Consider the following 22,447-nt stretch of genomic DNA (forward strand, 5'->3'; position numbering starts at 1 on the left):
TTGTGGATTATTGCAAATGACATTAAAATTATTTGTTCGGTTTTTTTTTTCTGTCAAGAAAAAAGATTCTTTTGTTCGAAATGTACCTAATTGCAACTGTGGCTTTTTCGATTAGCACCCTGCATAGGAAGTAAGAGGCTCCTAGCTCTGTCCCAGGGAAGGAGAGAGAAAATGGGTCTGAGGTAGTGATGAGGATGGTGGTGAAGGGGGCAAGCACAAGAGTCATTTCAGGGAGCAGTGTGCTGAGTTTCTGAGCTGTTCTCCCAGTTGCAGCTCTCAGCTCCACAATCACACTGCAGAACCCAAGAAGAGGGACTTAGCATGAGGCAAAGTAGGAAGTGAAGTGCCCACACACCCCAAGCCCACTGGGCCTGTAGATTGAATCTGTCCCAGCCTGGCCTCCTGCAACCATTCGTTCTGAACGTTGCACTTTCTCATTAGGAATGTCTCATTAGGAGACATTCCTAAGAGGAGGCTCCTTTTAGGAATTCCGAAGCAAAGACTTCATGGAGCCCATCAGCAGTTCCAGCCCCATCTGTCACTCCTCCTCCCAATAGCTCTTAACGGCTCCCCTGACTGAGCCAAGCTGTTTGTTTCTTATCTGTTCAGAACATTGCTGTGTTTATCTTTATTTCACTATGCTCCTTTAATTTTTGTCTGTCTCACTTTTCATTATTAGCTTCCTTATCTTTAAAATCACCAGTGAGCTTCTTTTTTTCCTTTTTAATTAGGTTGAAGCCTCTTTTGTCCACAAAGTTTCCTGAAAAATCATACTACCCGGGCGTCTATCATAGCAGCCCATAGCTCGGCTTTGTTAGGGGATAGTGGGCTCCATCCCAGAGTCTCTTCTTTGTTAGGGTGGATGGCCCGCTCTGTCCAATGTGACTTCTTCAAATTCTTACCTCAGCTTTCAACCCCAACACTCCTTCTTGTATCTGAGCATCAGAAACCTCTGTTCTTTACCCCATTGTTCAGAACAGTGGCTTGCCTTCTGCGATGTGTCTGTACGTGCTGGCTGCCATGATGCAAGTTTTCTTTAATACGTTCCTTGGACAGAGAGACCTTTGGTTTAGATGTTGCCCATGTAGTTGTGCTGTGTTTTGGCTGTTTGTACATCTTTTGACATTTTATAACCGAAAGAGCTGAATTCAGTTTTACCGTCAGCTCTGGCTGCTCATCGGGGTGGACTTAGCTGATCTGCCCAATGGGTAGTGTTGCCTTCACCCTTCCTTCCAATTCACCTTGTATTTTGAGGGGATAAACAGATCTTTGGATGGGAAGTGGACCACCCTCCCCCCTTCCTTTGTATAGAATAAAATTTAAGGTGTTCAAATGACATCATGCTTTGTAGAAATACCAAATGGGTTTTCAGTTGCGCAGTTTAATGTTAGTTATTTTATTTGTTTAAATGGTTATTTCAGATCAGTGTAGTATTTTCCTGATTGATGCTTACAATTTCTCTATTTTTTATTAATCTGACCTTTATTAAGCATCTGTTACACTTCAAGTACTGTGCCAGGCCTGGAGCTAGAGATAGAAAAATGAACAAGATAAACCGGCGTTTTCCTCATTGAGCTTGAGGTCTGGGTGTGGGTGGAGTCAATATAATTGACCACAGGGACTCTACTGCAAAGTGGTAGAGATTTTAGATTCTTCTAAGCTAACAATAAAATAATTTACACTTTCACATTTCATGCATGCTTTACTGAACAGTCAGAAACATCTAGAAGTTTCAGCATGACCTGCTCAAAACATCTATTATCAACCTAGTCATATGGTATCCTCTTGCTCACCTTCCAGGTAAATGTTCTGTGGGAGACAGCTTTCTAGATACTCAAAGCATTGGGTATTGTAAAATGTCATGAATATTGTGGGACTTGTGCTTTGAATGTATTCTTTACCTGTGTGCCTATTTGAATGGTATTGTAATTTAATATTTCCCTGTGGGCTCATCAATGACTTTTAACAGCCATTACTTGTGACACAATCATTTAGTAAAACATACAGAGGTTGTTTGTTTCTGGGTCAAATGTGACCAGACTGCTATGGATTTTGTGTTCCTGAGTTTGGTTCTAAATATTTTCTGTCTCCTTTTATTCCTTGTCAGGTAGCCATTGGTGGTTTGTTGCTGCTGCTGGCTACCATTTTCAATTTTGTTAGAATGGGGTTGAAACTAAGATTCAAAAGACGTTTGCGTGTTTATATTCCTTGCTTTGTACAACTCTTTCGTTCTCAGCTTTATCTACATGTTTGAATGTTCTAGGTAACCAAGGGTAGTTGGGATGTAATAACTTTAAAGAGTGATTCATCTCAACAGTTTGTGTGGTTCCACCTTGTGTTCCAAGGTGAGAAACTCTTTCAGCAAGCCAGGTGGTGGCCTCCTTTTTAGACTCACTGTCACTGCCAAGCACGTTACTGTTTGTAAAGGGAGAGTAAGAGTTCTTGGAAACTGAATGCTGGCCCCCTGCCTCCCATCCCATTCTCAAGTCTGTGCCCTGCTGCCAGGTAACTTTGCTAAAGCACATCCCGTGATGTGATGCCTTGCTCAGCGGCCTCCTGGCTTCCCGCAGAGTGCTTCCACGCTGCTCATCTGATTCACCTTCACTCATGTCAGATCCTTCTTCTTCAGAGTCTGATTCCCCCTTTGCTGCACTTCTCTCAGAGCTGGCAGTGAGTCTCCTTCCTCCCGGTCCGCATGGCTCTTGGTGCTTTGCTTTCGGTGGCCTGTGGTGCATTGATGCACGGATACATGTGCTGTTCTTGTTTCCCAGTTGATGGCAGGTGCTTTGTGAGTTGGGCATTCTCCTTTGTTCTTATAATCCCCTTGCACTTTGCTTAATAGAAGGTCACATAGCATAAGGGTGAGAGAATGGCATGTACAATTGATTTCTAGTCTGGCTGCCTCTTTGCCCCTCACCATGCAAGCTACTTCATATCCATGAGGCACTATTGAGCCATTTACAGAAGGGATTTACTTCATAGGATTATTGTGAAGATAGAGTCCCAGGGTCCAGTATAATTAAAGAGGGTGGTTGTGCTATTGTTACGACTCCTAGTAGTAGTAGCAGTATTACTCCTGCAAGATATTCAGTAAATACCTGTAAAGTGATTTGAATCTGAATAAATTGGTATATGCCAATCATAGACATAAACCTGGGGAAAGTCCATTGTAACTCATGGGGTCACCCACCCATAGGCCAATGTGTGGAAAGATCACAAACAAGAAAGCAGTGACCACTAAGGTGTTTAAAATCTCCTCCCAATCAGATTAGGCACCTCCTGGTCTCTTGGGCAACAGTGGAGTCCACTCTGAAGGCTACCCAGCAAGTTAGGCTTACTTCAGAAATTACCATCCACCCCCAAAATATTCACTTTCAGATGTGAATGGGTAGGGATGCAGTGGTACTTTATTCTAAGGAAATATCCACCAAAGTTAGAAACAGTCACTTCTAGATGCTTGGGGGATGTAACTGGTAGTAAATCCTGAGTTCTGGCCGATAAATCTGGTGGTTTTCTAGTCACCCCACTTAAGTCATGAGGTTACTGATACTCTGCTTCCTCAAAGTCAGAAATAGCAGGGCAATGAGGGCAGCAGAATTCCTGTGTAACTCGGAAAGAAACGTAGATTGAAATTTGAAATTGTTGGGAAAGGTAGCCATCTCTTTAAGGCCCATGACTAGCAGCTGAGTGCAGAGTCTTGGAGCCAGACTGACGTAGGTTTGAATCCCGCCTCTGCCCTGTCCCAGTAATTTGATGGCCCTGGTTCAGCAGGTGTGGGTGTGGGGAGGTCCTGGATGGTACTTGTATAAATTTACCATCTGTTCCCACTTCACGGTGGTTTTGATGATCAGTCAAGTTTGGGAACCACAGCTCTAAGCAAAGGTGTCATAAATGGCAGGGCTTTTTGGTGAGTACAAGGGAACCAGTAATGCAGTGGACCAGAGTAATGTATGAAAACACCAGTCTCAACCCCAGAACCTGAAGTGACCCCTTGGGAACCTTCCACTCTCCCCTGGCAGGCTTCAGAGAGGGCAGTGGAGTGGGGTGATGAGATGCCCGAGTGACTGGCCAAGCCACCTCCCCGCAGATTCGGGCTTATTGCCATCATGACCCGGTCTGAAAGGCCAGCCAGCCTTGCGGCAGGCAAGGTGGGGAGTCTCAGGAGACACCCCCGCGGGTAGTGCTTGGTCCCAGAAAACTATCCTTCCATCTAGAAAGTCTTCCTGCCAGGACGGCTTTTTATCATGTTTGCCCAAGATTCCCATTACCCCTAATTGCCTCCTTTGTGTAGCTTTGGCCATTATTTTTGTTCCCCTTTGGTGTTTACTTTGTCACATATTTAAGGGCAGTTATCATGTCTCTTTCGCCAAGCTATACACACTCAGGGTCTTTTCATCTTTGCACATAAATCTCAGCCTTCCAGCCCCTCAACACTTACCCATACGTGCTGTGCAGTGTTTGCTTTGGATTGCATGTTGGAAGTGGAGGAATTTTTCTCCTTAGAATTACTGGCATCGGTGTGCACTTTATAAGTCTGCCACAAACACACTCACACAGGGAATTACGGAGACAGGATCCCGTTTACTATTGTTTTAAGTACAGGGCCTTTTAGCCCCCTGATGATATCTCTTTAAATTGAATTTGAGGCATGGACAAAAGTCAACAACGACTAGTGTTTCCATTACTTTAAAGCTTCTAAAGTATGAACTTTTTTTTTTTAAGGCCTAAAACCAAAAACGAAAAAATTGCAAGTATAATAAAAATATGACAAACAGTGCTGTAGTGAGCTGCAAGTTTAATGGGATTCCAGCGGTTTCCATCTGTGAACTCCTCCTGAGTGTCTTTGAGTCTCTCTATTGTGCATTCAGGGTTTTCTGTCTATGCTTTTAATTCTCAGCAAAGACAGTTTAACTCATGCAAAATCATCCAACAGGGAAAAAAAAAGGGCAAAACTATTTAAATATTAAATTTAATTTCACTTGTCATTCTACTCAGAGGCTACAATGTGAGATCTAAGACGTGTCTGCTGGACCCCTTGGGCTACTTGGTTCTCACATGCCTTTCCTTGACTTTGAGTGGGATTCTCGTATTTAATGATATTAATACATCTTTTGTACACCATGGTCCATAAATGTAAGCCAGTTACTCCATCTTTTACTCAATAGCAATAACAAAAACAAAAATCATTTGCAACACTAGACAGGGAGATGACTATGTTGGATTTAGCTGAGTGATGGCTTATCAGTTTCTATTTCTTCAATAAAATATTTCCTGAGTATTTATTGAGGACCTCTTCTGTCCTGGGTATACTTCTGGGTAGTGGAGATACTGTTGTAGACAAACTTTATAAGTGTGTGTGTGTATGAAAAAATAGTGATAAGTGTACTTCAGAGAATGAAAATAACACAGCATGAGAGAGTGATTGGATTGTGATCTCTTTAGATTGGGGATAAGGGTCAGTCTCTCTGCAAATGTGACAGTGTGACAGTGGGATCTGCATGACTGGAAGGATGAAATTGAAGCGATGGACGGGGTTGGGTTGTACACATCTTTGCAGGCTTGGCTGGGAGTATAGATTTTACCTGAAGTACAACTGGAGGCCAGTGAAGGGTTTCAAGCAGTAAGAGATGTGATCTGGTTTACGTTCAGGTTATTCCAGCTGCTATGTGGAGGCTAGTGTGTAGGGGGTGAGACTGGAAACACAGGGCAGCTAGGCGGCTCTTACATTCATCAATGAAGAAATCTGGAAATAGGGTATCAGTAGAGATGGAGAGAGTTCCGGTCAAGGTACTTTTGAAGTTAGAGTCGTCAGGAATTGCTGATAGGTTGGCCAGAGGGCAGTATGTGCTGGAGGGGTTGAGGGAAGAAGAGAAACAAATAACTCCTAGATTTAACTTTACAGCCTTCAGTTCCACTTTGACCATCTTAAATTTGAGATGTTTATCAGACATGTCAGTGGAGATGTTAAAAACACCACTAGCGCTATAAGGCTTAAGCCCAGGGTAAGAATCCAGGCTGGAGGTGGAAGCTTGGAAGGACTGACATTTAGGTGGTATAGTAAGTCATGTTAATGGGGAGAGTCTACAGATGTGTAGCAGAGAGAAAAAGAGCCCTGTTGAATTTACATACCTTTCACCTCATGCACTGTAGGTATACTGGAAACTCCATTGTACAAGTGCACATATAGCTACGCTGTTCACTGCTCTGCTCTCCTTAATTGCTCTGAAGTTTAGAATTGCTCAGTTCTTCATCAGTCAGATATCTGGAGGTTCCCAAAGACTGGCTGGATCAGCCATATCCTGGTTTGATTTGCTTACAAATTGCAGAGGCCCCTCCTGAAATGCTCTGTGATAACTATTCCCCAATGTCCAGACATGGAAGGCAGCTCCCAGAATGCAATCTGGACAGCTCTGTGCAAGGCCATGGTCAATGCAATGTAGGCTAACTGTCATTCCCGAGAGAGCGCGAGCGCGAGCGCGTGGAAGGAACCTCAGATGAGCTCATGGGGTGATGGTTCTAAAGTCATTTTAATGTTCCTTTTTGGTCATCCCTGTTTGTGAGGCCTGCTGTTCTTTATCTTTGTCATGTTGTATGTGAATTATCTTTTAGTCTCATTTTTCTTCTTTGCTGAGAACTTCTAGAGCTCTGCGCCAACATGAGGGCTCAGGTCACTGCAAAGACACTGCTGATTCAGTTTTTTGTACCTAATGAATCTTTATTGGCATCGATGTCTAACCTTGACACAGCGTGGGGACTTACGTCTTGGCAGCCACTCTTAGGCACTACATTTCTGTTCCTGTGAAACCCTTTATAAATAATGCGGACTGGCCCAGAGGTGCTACCAGCACCGCGGAGTCGATGAGTAGTCTTTAAGAATAGAAGCAAGGTGGGATGGTAACCTTAAAATATAAGGAGTGTTCAGTATTACATGCTAATGAATATCCCGCCAAAATATTAAATATTTTTTGTTAGTGTAATTTATTGAAAATGGGCCATATGAACCTATAAAGTCCATAACAGTGGTATTAATAATAAAAAGGAACATTCCTGCAGCCTTAGTGTTTGTCAAAAACACTTTCAGAAATGATACATACTCTTGATTCAGAAACCTCTACCCACACTTATTTATTTTCGCTTCTGTGTCACTTTTCTCCTTGGGTTTTCTGGGAGAGCAAATTCTTCCGGCAACTTTACTAAAACACAATTGCGAGACGTTTAGGCGCTTTGTTTTGTCATCCTAGAGGACCCCCTCCTTGTGGGGTGCCATGATTGAGGACTCATCAGGAGAGGTGACCGCATCCCCTCCCTTACCTTTGATTTCTTTTGACGTGATGGACCGTGGGAGTTGACCCTCCAGTCTGTGCTATGCCATGACCTCTGTGAGTGCAGGAACCATATGTCTTGTTAATTACTCTGCCCTCAGTGCCCTCATGTTGCACAGTGCATAGGGGATGTTTAATGAATATTTATTAAGTGAATGAGATGTGGTCAGTGGATACAATTAGCCCTTTAGAACCCTGGAATAAACAAATCATTATGATATGGATTCAGGTATATTGAACATCAGATCCTGACCCTTGGAATACAACAGTAGAGCCCATGAAAGCTGTTGTAAAGTGAGGCGGTCACATGCACATCGTTTATAAAAATGTAACAGGCTCAACATCAAATGATGGTGAGCAAGGGGAGCATCAGGAACTCCGGTCTACTGCTGGGGGGAACACAAAATGGTGCAGCCGCTTCGGAAGACAGTTTGGTCTTTTCTTACAAAACTCAACATACTCTGACCATACAATCCAGGGATTGTGCTTCTTGGTATTTACTCAAATAAGTTGAAAACTTATGTCTTCACAAAAACCTGCACATGAATGTTTATAGAAGCTTTATTCATAATTGCCCAAACTTGGAACCAATCAAGATATCCTTTAATAGGTGAATGGAAAAACGGTGGTATGTCCAGACAATGGAATATTATTTAGTGATAAAACAAAAAACCATCAAGCTATGAAAAGTCATGGAGTCACTTTAAATACATATTGATAAGTGAAAGAAGGCCGTATGAAAGGCTCCATACATATTGCCTAATTCCAGCTATATGACATGGTGGCAAAAGCAAAACTATAGAGACAGTAAAATGATCAGTGGTTACTAGGGGTTTGGAGAAAGGGAGGAATGAATAGGTGGAGTCCAGGGAGTTTTTAGGGCAGTGAAACTGTCTGTGTGACACTGGAATGATGGATGCACGTCATTATATATGTGGCAAAACCCATAGAATGTACAACACAAAGAATGAACCCTAATGTAAGCTATGAACGTTAGTTAATAATGTATTGGCTCACCAGTTGTAACATATGTTAGCATACTAATGCAAGATATTAGTAATAGGGGAAATTGAATGTGGGGGGGGGGGTGAGGTGGTCTTTGGGAGTTCTCTGTACTTTCCTATTAATTTTTCTGTAAACCTAAAACTGCTCTGAAATATAAAATCTATTTTTTTTTTAAATAAAATGTTGTAGAAACCTAAAGGATGGCAAGGAGAGGGTTGATATCTTTTTTGCCATTGAATTTACTAAAAAAGCATTATTTATATCTGAGTCCAGAATTCATTACCTTGTTTCTTTGTAAAGAAGAATATGTGGGTTCATTTAAGTAAAGGAAATGTTCTCCGTTTGCGGCCACAACTGCAAGAAGGACCAATTGTGATGTTTTGGCATTAACATGCAGTGTTTAAGTGAGTCACTTGGGCAGGCCAATCAATTTCTCCTGGCCCTGGTTTCATCATCTGTAAAATTAGGATGAAAAAGCCTGAGGATACTTAAAATCAGAAGTCTGTGGAAAGATAAGAAGGGCATCTCATGGCCCTTGAACAATCTCCTGAGACGTGAAGCAAACGTGGGAGAGCTGCGGGGACAAGACACCTCCCTGCTGGCCCGTAGTTTCCTTATCTGAAAAATGATCATGTTTTTCCCTCCAGCACTGGCGTCCAGTAATTCCTATTCTGGTAGTTAGAGTGTGAAATTACCTATGAATCAACAACACGGCAAATTGGGTATCAACCAGAAGCAAGCTAGAAGACCAATATTCAGTTATTAAAAGGCAAAAGGTAATGGGAAAAGTCTGGGAAGCAAATAAGATCATTAATTTTAATAGTTTGTACTTGGTATTTGTTGGACATGTTTTAGGATAATTTCCTCCTCTCCTTCCCTCAACCATCCCTGTCTGTTGTCTGAGGAGTCCCCAGTAAATAACATGGGGTGAAGGAAGAAATGAGGGAATATATTTGGTATATTCATAACATATGCATTATTGAGGAAATGACGTTTCATTGCACTCAATCTACTGGATCAGATCAGGGAAACTAATAGGGAACGATTCAAAGTCTCTTCTCCAATTAGTCACCAGGGTCATGAGGTCAAGTGGGAAGCATCACTTCCTCCAGGATGATGTTGCTCACCATCAGGTTAGGAATAAATCAAACATCGGATAATTGAGTTATTTCAAATATTCTCTGGGCATAAAGTCTGGGAGATAAACTTTATGGAAGAGGCTGCTGAAACATTGAGCTGGTCCCTGCAGCATAGAATTTGTCAGGCACGGGTTGTGTTGTGGCGTGTGTTGCAGTGTGACGTGATGCACAGCTCAGGGGGTGGGGTAGAGGGTATTCTGGGAGGGTCCTGGCAGATGCTAAACGGGAACTGAGGGCTAGATTACAGTCATGTGGGTGTATTTCCTAAGGTTTATCCCCCAGACACAAGTTCTGAGTGGTATTCTGTGGAAATGAAGGGCTCCATGGTCAAACATGGTTCCGAAATGATTCTTGCGACTTTATAGCTGCATGATGCCTATTAGTGTGTGGACCGCACATGTTCTGTGGTAAAGGAATCTATAACTGTCAAAGCTGAAGCTGGCATTTCTCAAACACATGATATTGAAGATAGTACCATTTTGTGTGTAACTCACCCATGAGTAGCTGGACTAATACCAGGGAATCCCTGGTATAGATTTGGGGTACTGCTCCAGGCTACGGAGGCACTTAAAGTTTGACAGGAGAGGGATGTGCTTAGATCTCTGCTGTAGACATCTGGTGGCAGGTGGAGGATGGAGTGGGAAGAAGGACATCTGTTAGAACACCATTTGAGAACCAGGGGCTACATCAATGCAAAAGTTATGAGGGTTGTAGTTATGTTATCAGAGACTGAGGAGTCAGCAAATGAGAGCCCGTGGGCCAAATCTGGGTTTTGATAAATAAAGTTTTATTGGAACACAGCCACACCCACTCCTTCACATGTTGTCTTTGCACTAGAACAACAGAGTTGGGTAGTTGAGGCAGAGACCACGTGGCCTGCAAAGCCCAAAATATTTACCATCTGCCTCTTTATAGAAACTTTTGCTGACCCCGGATTGGATTAGTTTGGGTTATGCAAATGTAAGAGAATTACCTGGGTTTTTTTTGGTTCCAGTTTCTTCCAACAGATGAATGAATAAAAATGTATGTACAGACAAAATCTCAAATACCAAATTCTAGCAGTCAGCTCTAACTCGAATGCTTAATGAAAGGGGTAGAGCCTGGGATCCTCATGGACCTTTTTAGCTCTGAAGGTCCAAGAAAACTAAAGACCTGCCTTCATCTCTGGTGGGCTGTTGTCCCTCCCATGGTGGGACCCAGCCTGCAGGGGATTGGGAGGCCACTTGTGTCCTCCGATTTTAATCCCTGTAAGCTATCCATCATTACTCTTGGCACAACCTCAGGCTATGTCACAACCCCATAGGAATCCAGCTGCAGTTTCTGGTTCCTCTGAGCCCAGTTTCCTCTACATACTGTTGATACTGGCAGACATTGTCTGCTCTCTCCCTTGGAGAGCAACTTTCTACACATATTTCTTGGGGCACATATATTTATACACCATTTATAATGTAAAGTCTTGTGATGATAAAGTATGTGGTTGCCCCAAAAGGTAGAGTGGAGCCATTCAATTCCAGATTTATGTGGTCCATTCAAGGCTTGGGCTGCCTAACACCCAGTATATGCTTTGTTTGATTTTCTTTTATTTTGTCTCATGTGTAAGCTATCCAAAAATTTGAAAATGTATTGTTTCACTGGTGCTGATGTATTTGAGAGTCTACAAAAGGTAGTAAAAAAATTCTACAAGAATTGCTAATATTTGTCACTTTATATGTGTTAGCAAGTATTTAAAAGAATCCCATACTCTCAGATAGCTGCACACAAAATATAAAAATTTAATGTTTCTTAGCTGTGAAACATGCCAGTGAAAATGTTCGCATCCAGTCATGATTTGAATATTTGTTTTTACAGAAAATTAAGTACTGGCAAAGAATTCCACAGCTTATAAAATAGGTGGTTGTAAATGAAGTGCGAAAGTTGATGTGGAACCTGTGAAGTAAATTGAAAACACTGCATACCTGGCTAGAAGCTCTAAATATCATGCGCAGGTCAAACAGAGCAGGTCTGAGCTGTGCGCTGTATGTCTTCACATCCCCAGCATGGTCAGGCTGGGTTTTAATTCTCATTGCAAAAGGCAGCATCTAAGAATGATGCTTTTAGGCCTGACGTAACTTCTTGGATTTTGCTTATGGGAATATCCACTTTATTTCTTTCTTTTATTTTCATTTGAGAACCAGAAAATACGGTTTACCCTGCGATTTCAGGATGGACAGAGACCTACATTATAATCAATGACATCTACGATGAACGTTTAGTTTTTGAAACTGTTGGAGGCAGCTTATGGCAGCCCAGGACATCTTTACATTTAAAAGTAAGGCTGCTGTAGATTTTAAAAAGACTAGGCTTATTATCTGGTTCTGCTAGGAGCCAACTGGCTATGTCAGTCTGAGCTGCAGATTCTTCCCTGGTGTAATGGAAATGGTAGTATTTGCGTCCCAGGCTTATGACAATGATCAAAAGCGAGAGATATGAGAGGGATCTAAGGGATGTAAGGTGTAGTTTTTCAAAATGATAGTCAGACTGTCCTCTGTGGGAAGATTATGAACTCTGTTCGGATTTCATGTATGTGAACGTGTAAGCTTGTACGTCCATATACTTTACTCATTGCGCACAGGCCTACATGCATTAGGAAAACTAATCATCAACAATAGCTACTGTGAGCTGAACAGTTACGATACGCTCGGCACTTCCCATAAATGATTTTTAATCCTTGCAACAACCCCACAATTAGTAATATACCACTGTATTAGTTTTCTATTCCTGCATAAGAAAAGCAGCACCTGTTTACTGTTATTATCCATAGGTCAGAGGTCCCGGCACAACACAGCTGGGTTGTCTGCTCAGGCTGACCAGGCTGAAACCAAAGTGTTGGCAGGGGCTGCGGTTTTGTTGGAGGCTCAGCTTCTCTTCCAGCCTCATTCACGTTGTTGACAGAACTGAGTCCCTTGAGGTGCTAGGACTGAGGGCCCTATTTTCTTGCTGGCTGTTGGTCAGTGGTTGTTCTCAGCTTCTACAGGCCACCCTCAGATCCTGGCCATGTGGCTTTCTCACAGTAAGGCAGCTTCTTCAAAGCCAGCAGTGAAGCGTCTCACCCCTTTCTGCTTATATAACATAACCTAATCGAGGGGGTGGTTACCCCATCATATTCACAAGCCCTGTCTGCACTCGAGGGAAAGGAATATTACTGACCAGAGGAGTAGGATCTGGGGAACCATCTTAGAATTCTGCCCTGCACCCCCATTTCATACCGGGGGCTGTCACAGTGTCTTCAGGAAAGCACTGGGTGGCGACAACTGAACAGTCCTGGAGGGCTATAACTGCAGGGTAGACCGGAGCTCCTCAAAGTGTGGCTCACAGGCTGGTGTTGGTTCATGAACTGCTTATTATTGCAATGAAATAATAGAAACTGAGAACAAGTGTTCAGATATTTATAACGATATGACATTGCTGTGCCATGAAGCACACTATACTTCTGTGTTTTACAAAAGTTATTGGACTGATGGGTTGGATAATGCACACACAACAGGATAAAACCCAAACCAAACCAAAACAAAAAAGAATTAGGCCCTTTGACCACTTAAATACAGGGTGAGGAGACCTGGTGTGGAGCGCATTTTGTCGGCCCTACTGTCTAGGATGGGGTCCCAATGCCTCTCGCTCCAGAGCTGAGAATGGAATCTACCTGGGGATGAGACACGATGGCCTCCTATGTTAAAACAATGGCTGAGATCTCTGACTGCTCTTTCTGGCCAGCTGCTCTTACACAGTGTTTCTTGCTAAGTGAAGCCTGAAAATGGCTCGAACCGAATTTCCAAGGATTTGGGGGTGCCGTTTGAATCAGAGTATTTAGAAGCCCCTCATGGTCATTGCTGTGTTGTTGTTTTTTAAAGTTTATAGAGAAGCTGTCTTGCTGGCTTTCCAAGCAGTCAGGGTTGGTTGTAAAAGTTGTCTCAGGGTTCTTTTGGTGACAAGGCACCAACACCCATAGGAAGCAGCGCTGGTAAACATGAGGATTTGATGGTGAAGCAACAGAGGTGTGTGACGGACAGAGAGGTTGGGGTCAGGCAGTGACCAGGAGCTGAGGAGCCACCCTCAGCCTTTCACCTCTGCTGCTCCACCTCACCCTGCATTCTCCTCTCAGCACCCGGGCTTTCTCTGGGTCTCTGGGCACTGTTGTTGACCGTGGCTCAAACCCCTTTTCCAAGTTCACGTCTTACTTCTAATGTCGCATAGAGACTGCTGAAAGTCCCAGCCTCCAATACCAAATTCTTAGGGAAGAGTGCCTGAGGAGCCCAGTTCAATCACATATTCATGCTGGAGGAAAGGTTGATTAGTACAATATGGCAGCTGGGCCCCCGTAGGTCTCAGACGGGGGCGGATGGACTGGGCACATACTGCAGGACGCCTTTGAAATTGAGCCATGTGTAGCCCTCAAGAGGGCACATTAACATTCTCTGCATGTAGGAAATGTTGATTAGCTACCTAAAAAAATAATTAGTGAAGACCTTTTTGACACTTTGTAACTCAATCATTGTCTGAAACATGGCCCTGTTTTCATTAAGACCAAATATTAAAACAACAGTGACACACAATTTTATCTTCCTGAAAAATCTCTCCCTTCAGAATTGAAAGACCTTGGGCAACATCTAATTATTTCTGTGTCTCTTAATTTGATAGCTTGAAAAATGTTTGTAGTCTTTAAGAATGTCTATGGAAATTTCCTGTTCCTGACACAGATCAAATTGTTTAAATGATAGACGGCAATTTTATATTAAATTGTGATAATAGTATCTCATTTACTGCTACTTAAATGATTTCCTTTCCTCTTAACACATGTAGGTCATGTTACTTCTTCAGTCTAAAAAAAAAGTTGTGAATAAAAAAGGATGGCAAATGGAAAAAAGCCAATTATATAACAATTTTAGACTTTTGGAGTAAGACAATTGTGTTTTCCAATATTGATTATTTTTCGCTTGATTACAGTGACTCTCTTCAGCTGTCTATTACAATATGGATTGTAATTCATAGACTGCCTTTGTTCTCAACTAAAAATAAGTGCCAGGAAGCGGAATGAGGAAGGTGGTGAATGAAAAGTTGCATTTTTGACAGCAGTGAATAACCATCAAGTAAATAATCATATTTAGCTTTTCTAAGCATTGTATTTGACTAATAATATATTGAACTCTTGTCAGAGAAACTCAGATTTCTTAATATATACAATTTCATGCATTTCCCTTTATTTTCTATAGTAGGTTGGAGACAAATTTTGTGTCTTTTCTGTCTGATAGGAGAGAAATGGGGGAAATGACATGGTTGGCAGCAGTCACCGAGATTTGTGGTCTGGAGATAGTGAAACTTGTGTTTCTGAAACCTGAACTCAACTCACCAATTTATGATGTTGAACCCTTAATGTGGCTCACGATTTGGACTTTCTTCTTTGAGTGAAGTGGGGCCACCTCAGATATCCTGTAACCTCATATAATTATTTAGTAATCTGACATTTGAATGACTTCTGGGCTTAATATGCTCCAGTATGGGCACTGAGCAATCAAGCAAGACCTAGACCTTAGGGGCTTTCTACTCCAGGAGAAAAAATCTATCTATAAATCTATAGAATACAAGGCAGAAAATATAGAATGGCAAGGAGGGATAAGCAGATAAAGAAGTTCTGAGGAGGGAGCTATTAATTCAACAAATGTGTTGAATGTTTGGTGGAGACTGTTTGCTTTTATGTGTTTTCATTCATTCCTTCATTCATTCACTCATACATTTACTGAGTAATTACTATGTGCCAGAAGTTGGAAGAGCCCAGGTGAATGGGCAATCTATTATCCCAGAGTTCGCACTAATAGAAGAGGGGTGGGCCAGGGAAAGACGGGAAGGGTCATTCACTGTTGAACTGACACTGATGGAACACCATCACAGAATGTCACCTATACCCTGAGCATACAGCTGTGGGTAAGTCCTAGGTACCCAGAGATAACAAGGAGGGGAGGGCCGGTTCTGTGGCTGATGTGCACGATACAGTACAGATGAAGCTCCGTACAGATTTGTCAGATAGTCCAGTGAAAGGGTTCTGGGGCCCCAGAGTCGGAGCCATTTATTCTGCTATGGAGTGTTCAACAAGGATTTCACAGAACAGAGGAGATTTGATGAGGGTGTTGAAGGAGGGCTAGGAACTCCTGGTCAGGGATGAGAGGAGTTTAGCCAGAGCATCACATGTGGAAAAGACACACCTGCTTGTTGTTGGTTTGGATAACACGTAGTGCACAGTGATTATGGCACAGGACTTACTTTTCCCGCTGCTCTGCACTTTATCTAGATAACTTCTCAAAATGAAGGAAGAGTTGGGCTTTCCTTTTGAGGATTAATAACCCTGAGGCTAGAAAATAGTTTTCTCTGAAACTTGGAAAGCAAACGTAAAATACATTTTTCCCCCTCGTCAGAAAATGTATAAACCCATTAGGATGCAAAGATTAGGAGCTTAAATTGGATTCACAGGAGATATGCCAGCTCCACATATGTACTAGATTATTTTTTGAAATGATTTAGGCACTTTGCCCATAAACTAGAGTAAGGCTTTTGATACAACTGAAAAACTAGGAGAGAAATCTTTGAGAAGGGCCTATGCGTTTCACCTCGGAAACCACCGGCTTAAATATTCAGTAGACATGGTTCCTGGATTTGGACTCAGCTTTTCTTAACATTCCTTCTTTTTCCAGATGTCTCTTGATGAGAAAAAAGCAGCTGCTTGTTTAACTCTATACATATTTGTATTGTCTCAAACGATCTTTGCAATTATGGTTAAGATTCTTACAAGAGGCTACAATGCTGGTAAAAAGAAAAGCAACCTCAAAAACAGAAGGGTACTACAAATACAAAGCAAGAGCAAAGAAAACAGGAGACAAAGAAAACGTATTTTGCAAGTAAATGCCTTGGCTGGCATCCAGGCACCTGCCAGGTGCAAGTTGTTAGGAATGATAAAATGGTTATTGACTTAGAATTCATCCATCCTCTCTTATTCACATTTGATAAACTGCCAAGTCTAATTCTCTTAGTACCAACTTACTTTTCTGATAATTTTCTACTCCAACAGCTGTCCAGTCAGATTGCTTAGAGGTGTTCTCCCCTCACCACCCACTAAATTTTATTCAATGGACTCACTTACTTGATCCTCCAACAAGGAAGACATTTCTTTAAAAACAATTAAATGACCAATGGGTGGACAACTCCTGTGGATGTCAGCTCTGCTCCCAACCTGCTGTGGATACTGGGATTCTCTGGCTATCAGTACTCAAGTGTCCCTATCTTGTTTGAGGTGCTCCCACTTTATTGTCCCCAAAGATGTTATTTCCAGCCCCGAGTGGCTTCCGTGAGAGCCAGCCTTTAGAGAATGGGAAGTTGATGAGTCTACTTCTGACTGTCCATCACCTAATTACAAGAAGCAGCTATCAAATGTCCCTAGTTAAAGGGAATGCAGGGATCCTAGGGAATGGAACCCATCTGAGAATGGTAAAAACACCGTTCCAGGCGATTAAGGCAAGACAGAAGTACAGGCTTGAAAGAGCCCAGACCACACACTCTGCCCCCTCACTCAGTGCCCAGAAGAGCTCATCCAGTGTTGCAGTAGTCCCTTTTTAAATAAACCACGCCAACTTGTCTTCCTGTGTAGGTTGGTTGACCTTAATTGGGCCAGGATCTTGCTCCAGCATCATGTTTTCCCTGAGTGTTCTGAGTGCTCTTACTGGTCCCTTTGGACTTTGGGACACATTTTTGATCTCTCCTTGCTCCTGACCTTGTAAAACATTTCCTGCCATCTGCATGGTTTAGATGCCTACGCACCTTGACCTCTGATATTGATCTGTCCTATGATTCACCATCTACTGTCTGGCTGTTGCTTATAATATTAGTTATCAGCAAAGCAGGATGCACTATTGATGGTTTTCATTGAGTACCCGAAAATTAAAAGCTATGATTTATTATACAGTGTAAGTTCAGTGCTTTGTCTTAAAGACATGTTGGTAAATGAGGGAAATTATATAAGAAGCAAGATTTTGTTAGAATATATAGGCACAAGTTGATATGCTTGTTTTGACTTATTAACAATTATCATTTTAATGCTTATGTAAAGTTACCAATTCTGAGTTACCTATAATACTCATCATATCAAATAATAGTTATTTGGTTACATATCTTTTCTTTATTATTTTGTACAATCTTCAAGAAGAAGGGTTGTGTCTTATTAATCTTTGCTTAATAAATAATGGTTGAACTTACCTTCTTCTGAGAGAGAGAAAGAGAGAGAGACAAAGGGAGAGAGACAGAGATGGAGAGAAAACCCACGTAAGTCACTGATCTTCTCTGGTTCACATAAAATTTCATTTTCATAACCAGCAAATATGACATAATCAGCAAATGTAACCAAACCAGCACATAACCAGCAAATAATGACATAGTCAGTTTAATAATGAGCTATGTCTCCTGAAGCAAGCTAATATTTGGAGGGGTGGTTTGCTTTTAACCTACCCTTTTTGCTCTGTTCATCAACCTGCCTACATTTCTTCCCAAACAGTGAAAGCTTAATTAACATCATAGAAGTAATCACAGATATGTATACATATAATATATCAATATCTCAGGGCTATGGCAGGTCACCAAGAAGATTTTCTTCCCCCGCGCCCCCCCCCCTGCCCCCCGGCCTGAGACTTTATAAAGGAACATTGTTCTTTAAGAAACTTGTAAAATAATTCGTGACATAGAGGTGTTTTGATATTAATAGCAGTATAGAATAGGATTAAGTTTATTTTTGGTGGTTGTGATTAGACTTGACAGTGACAGGAAGCCATGGCTCTGCTGGGGAGCCATTCGCATGGTGTTCGGTGATGTACACACTGCTCCAAGCAGCTGGCGGAGGGACACGTCAAGGCCTGTGCTTTCTCAGCATCTCTTCTGTCCTGCCACGATCCTCTGTGGACCCGAGTCTCTCAGTGCCCTGGATCACTTCCCCTTTGAGCTCATTTAGAATGAAGTTCAGTCTTCATGCTTGCCCTATCTGGCTGCGGTTCTGCTGTCTGGCCTTACCTAGATGAGCTCTCTGCCTGGACTTGGGGCCCTTTGTTCCCAAAGTACACCTTGACCTTTCCCACTCGAGCTATCCGCCTCTTTCCTCTGGAACTATCTATGTCCTGGGCACCTTTTACAGTTAGTTTAAAATTCATCTCTTCTTTCTTCCTAGCCTCCGTTGTGGGAAGTCGTCACTCCTTCGCTTGGCTCTTACGCCTCTTATTAACTAGACCCCTTATTTGAAATCTGGCAAACAGCATCAGGGAGAGTAATTTATTATTTCTAGATGTGACTACAAATTCCTAGAGGGCAGAGACTGTCAAAGTATTTTGTAGCTCCCTTCAGTGCCAGGCCACATTCTTTGTGTATAGTGGATGCTTAATAAATATTTGGTGGCTAATTGGTTTCATGCCCCTTAAGATCAGATGTTCTTAATTAATTTAATAATTGAGGGCTTTTTGTTTGTTTTTTTCTTGATGTAGCATACAAGCAATGGGCAAATCTTTTTGGAATGTGGTGGAGTATAAATAAAAAGTAATAAATTGTTATAAGCCTTCCAAAATGAGGCAAATCTATGATCTTTTCCTCCATTTGGTGTTTACTTTCCAAGAAGTGAGAAAGTTTTTAATTAGCATTATTTGTATGTTAGCTCTTAGACCTAGAATTAGTCTAGATGCCATCAGAGTCATCATTCTTAGACTGTACTAGTTGAAAATTCACAGTATAACACATTTCTAGGGATCGTTTTAATATATTTAACTTACACTTATCTCAATAATATTTATTTAGTGTTTTTAGTTTTTCTAATCACAGTTCTCATAAGTAACAGCAATTCCGCTAGTTAATATGAAATGGGCTGTTGTGCTGAAGGTGCAGAAAAGATCCTACTTAAGCACCAAGTAAATAAGTAATGCTTTAAAGCAGATTTAAATTTCTGTGCAGATTCGACCAGTCTCATAGTTGGCAGATGAGCAGTTTCCCTCTTTTGATGGTGATTGGCGGTCACCAAGTCACATTCTATGAATACAGGTTGCATGTGCTAAGTTGGCAGCCTCCAAGGAGTCATCGTGTGCTTGAAGGAACATGGGACAGCACTACATATTTACTTTCATCCTAAAATACTGAAGATCTGTTTTTTTTGGTAACAGTTTAATTGAAATATAATTCACGTTCCATATCATTTACCCATTTAAAGTATACAATTCAATGGGTTTTTAGTATATTTACAGTTGTACAACCATGACCACAATTATTTTTAGAATATTTTCATCACCCCCAAAAAGAAACCCAGTGCCTTTAGACGTCAGCCCTTAATCTTATCATTCTCTTCAGCACTATACACCCTCTAATCTACTTTCTGTTTCTATTTGCCTCTTTTGGACATTTCACATACACAGAATCATACAATACGTGGTCTTTGGTGCCTGACTCCTTTCACTTAGTGTGATAGTCGCGAGTTTCATCCATGTTGTAGCATGTATCAGTGTTTCATTCCTTTTTATTGCCTAATAATGTTCTACTGCATGAATATACCACATTTTGTTTATTCATTCATCAGTTGATGGCATTTGGATTGTTTCTATGTTTGGGCTATTAGGAATATCACAGCTACAAACATTTATAAGTTTTTGTGTGGTCATAGGTTTTCATTTTTCTTGTGTATATACCTAGGAGTGAAATTCCTAGGTCACATGTTAAGTCTCTGTTGAACGTTTTGAGGACAAGCCAGATTGTTTTCCAAAGTGGCTGCATCATTTTACAATACTAGCAATACTTTCACTGTGAGAAAATGTGATCATATTATTCATAAGCAGATTTCTGCACTTGAAAACTGGTACATTAATTCACATTTCTGAGTTTCTCCCATTGATGTTTGTTCTAACCACTTTATGGAGCTATAATATCCAATACAATTCACCATTTTAGGTGTATAATTCAATGATTTTAGTAGATTTGCCAAGTTGTGCGTGTATCACCATAATGTGGTCATTGATGCACGTTACATTTTGTGTGCATTTTCATCACTTCAGTGAGATCCCTCCTCCCATTGCCAGTTATTGGATCTATCCTTACTCATTAATTTTATGATTTGTTGGCCCAGGTGGTTGCTGAGCCAAAGGCCTGAGAAAACTTTGTTGCTAACAAACATAAGATTCAGAATCATCTATCAATTTGATTTTTTTTCAAGTCCGAGTGGGCTCACAAGCCCCCTTTGTAATTTTGAAATCTAGAAAGCTCTGAACATTGAAAATCTTTTCATAACTCCTTTGGTGAAAAACCTGACCTGAACTGACATGTGACGATGCATAATATTTATTCTAAGTGTGAATAATTATGTCTTACTACAGAAATATTAATATTTGAACGTGGGGTGCTGCCCTAGCCCTCACTGGGGATGATTTGCAATAAATAGGTGATACATGAGTATGCATCATTTTACGTTTCTAAAATCCAAATAATCCTAAACTAGCAAAGCATACCTGGCCTGGTCCTTTGGTGGACCTGTGTTCAGCTTTAATAGCCAGCATCTCAGGGCCTTTACTTGCTCTTCTTCACAGAAAGCTCTTCCTCCAGGTAGTCTCTGGGCTTCTTCTTATTATTCAGGTATTGACTTTGCAGGGATTCCTTTCCTGACCACCCAAGTGTGCATGTCCTGTCACTCTCTACCATGTCTCCTGGTTTTATCATCTTCGTGGTACTTACTTACCTGATGTGATCTAATACATTTGTTTCCTTGTTTGCTGTCTATATCCCTGCTGATGTGTACCGCTGCTACTGAACTGATTCTGCTCAGTGCCCTGTGGAGACTGAGCTGTACTTGACCTCAAAGGATGCCACTGAGGAGCTGCTATCAGAATACATAAGGCTGCCACCTTTCCCAGCGCAGCAGAAAGTAAATGCTTGGTCTTGACTCTTGTACCAACCTCCTGTCGCCATGGAGATGGAGACAGGAAATTCTCTAAGTGGTCTCCCGGCCTGAAAGGGAGGACCACTTGGCATGAGAGATATTAGACAATCATCCACTTTCAGATTGTTTTCTTTTTTCTTCAAAGATAGATTTTCATCCATGTTTTTAGGACAGGAAGAAAGTTGTGAGCAGAACATCAGTCTGCTTTTCTCTTGGTGGGTGAATAGATGGCAAGCATGCTTTCTGACACAGTGCAAAAGATATGAGAATGTGTAATTTCCTCCAAGCTAGGCCTTTTGCCCCTTGATTTACACCTGGTTTGAAAGCATAATGCTCATGACAGGCTTCAATCAAGAGATCATGGCCTCAATTTATTTGCATGTTGGATTTAAGTATCTTTTCTTAAGGACCAGTTGAGGCAGCTGCTAATGGCCATCTTTCGAAGGGCCTATGTCACTCCAGTGGGCATCCATTATGGCATCTACGGTTTGAGTCTTCATAATAGTTGAATCAAGGGAGAGTGCCTTGAGTTGCATTCTTAGCTCCATAACCCAGTCGCTGTGTCCCTTTGAGACTGTTTCTTGTCTGTGCAATGGGGATGTGGTAACTCCCTAGGGCATATTGTGTGGCTGAAGTGGGCCAACATCGGTACAGTGCCTGACACAGAGAAGGGCCTTGATCATGTTCACTCCCATCTTCTGTATCTTCCTAGGACTCTTCATTTGCTCACAGTCATTTCGCTCCTTCAGAAATGTAAGGGAATTTAAAAACCATGAGAGTCCAACTATATTTTACGAATTTGCTCAAACGATGTAGAGTTACTGATACTTATTTACCTGCTTTTGATTCACACAGTGGAAATTTAATTTGGTTGAATTTGTTGCTTCTCTGTGTGTCCGTTTTGTAGTAAAAGAAGAGGGGTGAGTGTTCACAGAAAGGGGAACATGGAGCGTCAGTGCATTGTGCTGAAAGGAAGACTCAATTTTGTTTGGTCCGGTCAGAGCATCGGAAAG

The 22,447-nt window shown here is 41.6% G+C and overlaps 1 protein-coding gene across 3 annotated transcripts in view; it reads left to right on the forward strand.

Moving 5' to 3' along the window:
- CACNA2D3 (calcium voltage-gated channel auxiliary subunit alpha2delta 3) overlaps window positions 1-22,447 on the forward strand; it is an 837,281-nt gene that overhangs the window by 219,610 nt on the left and 595,224 nt on the right. The gene's annotated exons all lie outside the window — the stretch shown is intronic.

This window comes from Rhinolophus sinicus, chromosome 5 (genome assembly GCF_057876585.1).
Source record: "Rhinolophus sinicus isolate RSI-liver-muscle chromosome 5, RSI-T2T, whole genome shotgun sequence".
NCBI lineage: Eukaryota > Metazoa > Chordata > Mammalia > Chiroptera > Rhinolophidae > Rhinolophus > Rhinolophus sinicus.